The sequence below is a fragment of the Cornus florida genome, unplaced genomic scaffold (assembly GCF_030987335.1).
Source record: "Cornus florida cultivar Cherokee Brave unplaced genomic scaffold, ASM3098733v1 CherokeeBrave_3.0.0_Hap2_Chr10, whole genome shotgun sequence".
Taxonomy (NCBI): domain Eukaryota; kingdom Viridiplantae; phylum Streptophyta; class Magnoliopsida; order Cornales; family Cornaceae; genus Cornus; species Cornus florida.
Genome location: NW_026775580.1, coordinates 58855645 through 58864670, shown reverse-complemented (window position 1 = coordinate 58864670; position 9026 = coordinate 58855645).

The window sequence follows — 9026 nt, the reverse complement described above, 5'->3', positions numbered from 1 at the left end:
AGACATCTGAGCAAGGTATTAAAAGTTGTTAGATTAGGTAATATCCATATTTGTATGGTTTGTTTATTTATTTATTATTATTATTATTATTTTTTCATAATTATATTATTATTAAGGTAAAGTACAGAGACATCCCTTGAGATTTGGGGTAAGGTTTTGCAGATAAAAGTTCGTCTATTTTTGGACAATGACACCCTTTTAAGTTTGAAAAATAGACAAAGAGACCTTGAAGATGGTAAATTGACCTTATTACCCTTTAAAATAAAATTAACATCTCAATTGACTTAAATACATTTGGATTAAATCCTAACCCAAATCCATCTCAAACCCTAACACAAACCTGAACCTGCCTGTGTGTATATATACAGTTCATCACTATGTATATATATTTATCTATTTATGGTGGTGATGGTGGGTGGAGAGGAGAGAGAACAGAGAGAGGAAGAAGGGAGATGAGATGGATGGTGGTTATGGCTGCGATAGTGGGTGTAGAGAGAGGGGGGTTCATAGTTGAAGAGATGAGGTGAAGAGGAAGAAGATAGGAGAGATTGTGGTGATGGCTGCGACAGTGGGGGTGGCGGCGATGACTACGACAGTGGCGGCAATCATCGTGATTGCCGTCGATTATTCAGTGATCTGCGTCGATTATTCAGCCGCCATCGCCTCATCATCATACCTCAACCGCCCCCACCCCTGTCGTCTCATTATCGACGGCGGAACCACCGATCTCATCCTCAGTTGTTCACATCATCCAGATCTGACGATGGTAGAACTACCGATCTCATCCTCAAATACGCTGGCGTGGGCAATACGTCTCTGTCAATCCTTGATCCATTTCCTTCATGCCGGAAATCAGTGCTCACTATGGAATCATTCTCATCGCTGATTTGTCCGTTTCACGCCGAAAATCCATCGTCCTGTGCGCAACGCTGATTCTTGCTCACGACTCCACCTCCAGCGATCAGTCATCGCCACCTCAAAAAACTCCGGAATCCAAGTCAAACTCGGCTTGTTCGAGGTCGAGTTCGTCCGAACCGAGGCCGAGCTTCGACTAGGTTGAGGAGGTGGCGGTGGCAGAGGCAAAGCTCCTCTTTGGCATCTGCTTTAATGGGTGGTGATTATGGAGGTTGGGGGTGGTGGTGACTGTGGTTGTTTGTGTGTGTGTGTGAGTGTGTATATATATATAGGGAGAGAGATGAAAAGGGTAATTTGGTCATTTAAGTATTTTGAAATTTTATAATTAAAATTAATAAAATAGTGAAGGGTAAAGTGGACTTTTCACATGTTTTAAGTTTTGTTTGGAAGATAAATTTCACAAGGGGGTGTCATTAAAAAATAAGCAAACTTTCATTTGCATGGCCTTACCTCAAACTTCAGGGAGTGTTTGTGTGCTTGACCCTTATTATTATTATTATTATTATTACTATTATTATTATTATTATTATTATCTTGGCAAAAAAACTTATGTGCTCACTTTCTTCTCATGGGGGCTTGACTTGCTTCACATTTTTTATTTTGAAATGTGAGAAAATATCACTAGTATGACATTTATGCTGATTGGGCATGTTTCTTCAGATTCTTTAGTTAGAGTCTGATCTCCAAATATATAGTCGATAACCATATACGGTGAGATCCCCTTTACTTTTATTTGTAGGCTCTCCTAATATAAATAGTGGGTGTGATTCTAGAAGATGTTTAATTTTTAATTCTAAGGTTCATTTGATATATCTTTTGTAATGGGAAGTAGAAGCTATCAATTTTATTTTATTTATGCGTTTAAATTAGGAAAGTAGGTAATATAGAAGTAGTTAATCCGGTTATAAACTCTTTTATAAACACATATAATTAAATTTAATCCAATATGCTATATATAAAAATAATACATTGTGATTAAAAAAATAAAAAAGTTATCAATTCCATCCCCTCATTAATTCTAAGATTTATCGAATTCCTTATCCAGATTTATTTGACAATTTCATAATCCACTGCATAAATTTGAAAAATGAAATTCTATATCAGCAATAGTCTCTTTTCTTATAAAATTGTGGACACCCACCGAAGAGTTATCTATCGAAACAATACTTTTACCGATCTATTAACAACCAGTAGATCTATGCCAAGAGAATTAGTAATGTGCCAGTAGAAATTGGTACAAGAAGACGTGGATACACTTCTTGATTATAGAATTCACGGACAACCAATGAGGGACGGTCGTAATAAAGTTTACAAGTCATTTTCAGAAGTAATTGAAGGCAAAGAGGGAAGATTTCGCGAGACTCTGCTTCGTAAACGGGTCGATTATTCGGGGCGTTCTGTCATTGTTGTAGGCCCTTCACAATATAAAAAACACACATTGATTATTTAAGTTTTCTCCAATATCTTAAGGCACAATATGAAAAACATAAATTGATTATAATATATATATATAAATAACACGATAAATTAAACAATCACTTTTGCGTGATACATGAATACATATACATATAAACATGAATACATTCTTAAAAAAAAAATATTACATATAAACATAAAGACATTCGTACATATATCATTGATTATTTAAGTTTTCTCCAATATCTTAAGGCACAATATGAAAAACATAAATTGATTATAATATATATATATAAATAACACGATAAATTAAACAATCACTTTTGCGTGATACATGAATACATATATATATAAACATGAATACATTCTTAAAAAAAAAAATATTACATATAAACATAAAGACATTCGTACATATATAAAAATGGTTGTTTAATTTATCATGCTACTTAGCAACATTTAGTGAATATGTACGAATGTCTTTATGTTTATATGTAATATTTTTTTTTTAAGAATGTATTCATGTTTATATGTATATGTATTCATGTACCACACAAAAGTGATTGTTTAATTTATCGTGTTATTTATATATCATATAAAAATGGTTGTTTAATTTATCATGCTACTTAGCAACATTTAGTGAGTAGGGCGTAAATAAAAAACGGGTTAAGAAAAACAGTCATGCGCTTATATCTATCCACACTTGTGCTGCATTGCATTGTATTTGGATTGATTCAGGCTTATGTTTAACCTATATGTCTTCAAATCAAAAAGCCCCGATGAGGTCACGAGTCAACAAAGCACAGCTTGGCCTAGGGCTAGTAGTTGTTTTGAGATGTCGTTGTACCTATCAATTCGTGTTTGTTCGTCTTTTACGGTAGTATCACTTAAAACTTCAAAAACCTTTTTTTACTAGTACCATAGATGTCAAATTTCATGAGCCTGGCGGAGTTATATAACTCTTATTACCAAGCTCTTGAAGTTGGTTGTGGCGGTGCATGATCGACTTGTGAGGTGGTTCTGAAACCCAACAGTTAGGGCTAGTTTGATAGATAAGAATGAAATGAAATAAAGTGACTGTTGTTCTCTTAACTCTTTAATTTAGTTATTCTTTAAAATGACTTGGGTAAAAAAATATTTAATAATCACGACAATAAATAAATATTTTATAAATCAAGAAAAAGAGGAAAAATTATTCAAAATAATGTGTCAACCAATAAATAATTTAAGAAAAATAAATAATTAACAAAAAATTTTAAAATGAAAGAAAATGAGACAATTTTAAAAGGGAAAAAAATTGAAGTTTGATTCAAAAAGGAAAATTCGACTTTTTTTTAAAGAATATTAAACAAAGTTAAAGAGTAAATTAGAGATGAAATACAAAATTTAAGAGATAATTTTAGAAAATAAAAATTTTAGGGAGGGCATTATATGAATTTTTTAGTATATATATGTAAAAATATATAAATTTACTATATCTATTATAGTAAGGGGGTCAAGCCAGGGGCACGTGTCCCTGGACATACACTGACTCCGCTCCTGTATATAGTTAACTTGTTTAATTTATTTATACTATTGTTTGGGAGAAATATTTGACAGTCAAATCTGGGATGTCCAGATTTGAACTTATTTTTTGATTTTTCGGTTGTCTCGACTCTTCTTCTATGTTGATTTCTCAGTTACACCCTTTTTCTTCTCTCTTAATGATTAGCTTTCCGTCTATGTTCATTACTTGCTAGACTGGCATTTGAGCTTTGACTTGATTTGGGACATTGTCCTATGATTCTCTCAATTTCAGAATATTATTTATATATAGAAAAATGATACACTCCCTGAATTTAGAGATGCCTCTTTTTTTATACATAGATCAAACTATTATCGATTAATTACTTTCCTTTCGTGACATAATAAGAATCTCGCGTTGTGAGTTTTCATGTCATTACTTGTTTGCAATAATACGGTTATGTATTCAATTTATTAGAGATGCCGATTTAGTGTTGTGTGAGTGGAGATGTATCATTACTCTTTTTTATATATTAATTAATTTCACGTACTAATTAACTTATTATATAATATGGGAAAAAGTGCAATAAACCCCCTTGAACTATTGACCAATCGCAACAAGCCCCTTGAACTACAAAAAAACCTTCCTAAACTATTAATTTGTTACAAGAAACCCCCCCTAAACTATTGATTTGTTACATTCTGGTAGCTAAGTTGGACGGAAATAGTAAAAGACTAATTTATCCTTGTTTAAAACTACTTAACTTGATGACATGGCAATGATAATTTCAGACACCAATCAAATTGCAACAACAAAACAACCTTATCTTCAAAGAAACAAAAGAAAAAAAAGAAAAAGAAAAGGGAAAACAAATCCTTTTAAACCCATTTTGCCGTCAAACTTATCCTTCACCGCCATGTTCGACGGCAAAACTCACCAGATTTTCCAAAATCTCTCCAACGTTGACGATCCCACTCAAATAAACTCGACAGATCTATTCTCCATGGGAATTGTAAAACAATTCTTAAAGCAAGGCCAACCAAATTTCACTCCTAGCAACCACTTGGACTCTTGCTTCCGATCACCACCGCGTCGGTAGAATTCAAAAGCTGATTGGCATGTATAATTCACCAATTTTCAGACTGAATGGAAAAATTCAAGAGGCCCTCTATGTACCACCATGAAGGAGAGATCGACAGCGGTGGAGAGTGCAAAGATCTAATAACCAAGTCCACGAGCTTGGGAAGGTCCGCCGACAAGTTCTCCATGGCGGTGTGCTCGCTTCTGCTGCTCTCGCATAGCCAAGGACGAACCAATTAATCGCCTTCCCGAGCGCGAATCCTCTTTGCAAGCGAACAACGACTTTGACATATCTTCCACAAACCCACTGCCACCACTACACAACCACACCCAAACTAATACAAACTCAAATAATTAAGGGTAAATCACATGCTGTCAAACCCAATTGAACCACAAAACCAACTCCTGCTACCACCATCACCGTTACCTCCCTGACCTACCTTACCAACCAGGCTACCACGACCTTCTTTCCATCGATTTGGAAACATTTTAGGCTAAATCTGTTGAGGATAATTAACTCCCTCCAACCCACTCAACGGTCGGCTGTTGTTGAGAGTTAAATCCCTCCTTCATCACACACAGCGGAAGCATCATCACATCACATTAACACAAGCATATATAGCGATAACAATCATACACATCCACGCACAATACAATATTTTACATGGTTCACCCAACTCTAAGGTTACATCCATGGGAGAGAGAAATTTCACTATAATGAATTAAGGAAGAGAATATACAACCACATGTCAAAACCCCACTCACTCACTCATTATCTCTTTTGAGACTACATGTATGCACTCGGGAATTACATATACTCTCCCCTCTCCTCACAACACTCACCTTTAAATACTTTACATCTTTTCTCTCTTCTCTCTCTAAACCCCTCATACCCATCTCTATTTATAGAGTCTTCAAAACTCAATTCCTTGTTGGACAAGTATTCCTCAAATCCAATTCATTGTTGGACAAGGATCAACTTACCTACAAGGGGTTACCATATCCATCTTCAATTCTAAAATAGCAGGTATAACTTCTTTCCCAAATCTTTAGCCTTTTTCCCCAAGTCTTCTGGATTCCAAAACCAATCAGGAAACTATTTCTCGCAGCTTCCAAATCGAAAAAGGAAACTAATTTTATGGACACAAATTTTGAGCCACAAACCTAACAATCTCACCTTGGCTTAAATTTTAATCTTCACGTGCTTCTCCATAGTTCCACCTTGAACAAGGATCTCTTCATAGCTCCACCTCAACTGAAAATTTCTCCACCTCAAATAAAGCACTATGATGAACTTGAGAAACACTTTAACAATCTTCACATTTTCTCAAATTCATCATTCTTCATTTTTTCTTTTATCTTCTCTATCCACCCCATTGGTGTTCAATTGCTCACGCATGGCAACCCACTAATCTTCAACTCATCTTCATCAATTCTTTTTCTGGCCAAAGTAACAAACATCTCCTCTTCATTCTTCATACTCCCCTTTGCTCTTTATCGGGCTTAGAGCAAACCCCTTCATTCTTCATACCCCTTGCCTCATCTTGAGAACTAGCACTCACTCTTGATTTGTCCTCAAAACTTGTTCCTCGTGGGCTTCACCTCTATCACCTTTGCCCCATCTTGAAAACGAGCATCCTCTGGCTTGTCACAAACTTCGCAGCAAATTTAATTTACTAATCTTCAGGACCAATCACAGGCTCTGACCCACCATCGGCTCTGATACCAGTTGTTGGGGATAATTAACTCCCTCCAACCCACTCAACGGTCGGCTGTTGTTGAGAGTTAAATCCCTTCTTCATCACACACAGCGGAAGCATCATCACATCACATTAACACAAGCATATATAGAGATAACAATCATACACATTTACGCACAACACAATATTTTACATGGTTCACCCAACTCTAAGGTTACGTCCATGGGAGAGAGAAATTTCACTATTATGAATCAAGGAAGAGAATATACAACCACATGTCAAAACCCCACTCACTCACTCATTATCTCTTTTGAGGCTACATGTATACACTCGGGAATTACATATACTCTCCCCTCTCCTCACAACACTCACCTTTAAATACTTTACATCTTTTCTCTTTTCTCTCTATAAACCCCTCATACCCATCTCTATTTATAGAGTCTTTAAAACTCAATTCCTTGTTGGACAAGTATTCCTTAAATCCAATTTCTTGTTGGACAAGGATCAACTTACCTACAAGGAGTTACCATATCCATCTTCAACTCTAAAATAACAGGTATAACTTCTTTCCCAAATCTTTAACCTTTTTCCCCAAGTCTTCTGAATTCCAAAACCAATCAGGAAACTATTTCTTGCAGCTTCCAAATCGAAAAAGGAAATTAACTTTATGCACACAAATTTTGAGTCACAAACCCAACAAAATCATACACAAACAAACCCAATATTCGAACCCCACAAATTCATTGCCACCGCTCTTATTACTGCTTCTTCCTCTTGAGTTTTGCCTTCTCCAGCATGCAATTGTTTATTCTCCTACGCTTCCTCTGAAAAATCTTTTATTGCTCTGCAATTTACACAAACACAAGAGCTATATAGTTTTTGTAATACCCCTAATTTTAAAAGAATAGTCTCGGTATTTATTTATTTATTTTAATTGTATTTTTAATTATTTAATTGATTATTTGACCAATTGTTTATGTGTTTAATTGAATTGGTATTACTTGATTACTTGATTATGTGTCTATGTATTATTTGTATTTGTCTATGTGTTAATTGTTTAATTAGATTATGTGCTTAAATGGTGTTTTGATTAATTGTAAATTAAATGTTTTCTTTTCTTTTATTATTTTATTTTAGTTTTCTTTTATGGTTATGGTTAGTAGTAATGGGCCAACTAATTGGGTCCCATGGACTACTTGGATAGGAGGTTGGATGTGTATGGATTATTGCCCATGGATAGTTGTGCATGTATATATATAGATATATATTATATACATATACAAAAGGGAAAGTAATATATTAATTACTTTTATGGTAACTTGGGTAGTAATATTTAATCTGATGTATATGTTTTATATTTAAATAATAAAAATATACATAGATTTGATACGTATTATGTTTTAAGTTACTTTATAATATTATAGTAATTTAAGTATTATTGGATAATCCATTAATAAATAATGGAATGTGTATAATTTATTTATTTAATAAAGATATACATAAATTATATACGTAACATATTTTACTTACCTTTTTAATATATATAAAAGGGAAAGTAATTTATTAATTACTTTTATGGTAACTTGGGTAGTAATATTTTATTGATGTATATGTTTTATATTTAAATAATAAAAATATACATAAATTTGATACGTATTATGTTTTAAGTTACTTTATAATATTATGGTAACTTAACTATTATTGGATAATCCATTAATAAATAATGGGATGTGTATAATTTATTTATTTAATAAAAATATACATAAATTATATACGTAACATATTTTACTTACCTTTTTAATATATATAAAAGGAAAAGTAATTTATTAATTACTTTTATAGTAACCTGGGTAGTAATATTTTATCTGATGTACATGTTTTATATTTAAATAATAAAAATATACATAGATTTGATACGTATTATGTTTTAAGTTACTTTATAATGTTATGGTAACTTAAGTATTATTGGATAATCCATTAATAAATAATGGAATGTGTATAATTTATTTATTTAATAAAGATATACATAAGTTATATACGTAACATATTTTACTTACCTTTTTAATATTTTATTTTTTTATTTTTTTTTAAGTTGACTTGGATTGGGAAAAGGGTTAGGGTTATTTTATTTAGCTTATAAATATATAGCTATATGTTGTAAAATGGGGTTAGAAATATTCACGTGATATATGCTAGAGAGAGAGAGAGAGTTAGAGAAGGAAGGAGGAGAAAAATCCTGTAGAGAGAAGATCAAGGAAGAAGAAGTTTAACTTTCGATCCGAAAGTTTAAGGCAAGTTCTTCTTCTATCTCTTTCCCTTTGATTCGTATTTCTGTACATGCCTAGGAAATTCCAGGATTTATTAAACACATAAAATTAAATAATTATGTATGTTTAATTGGATTAGAACATAGG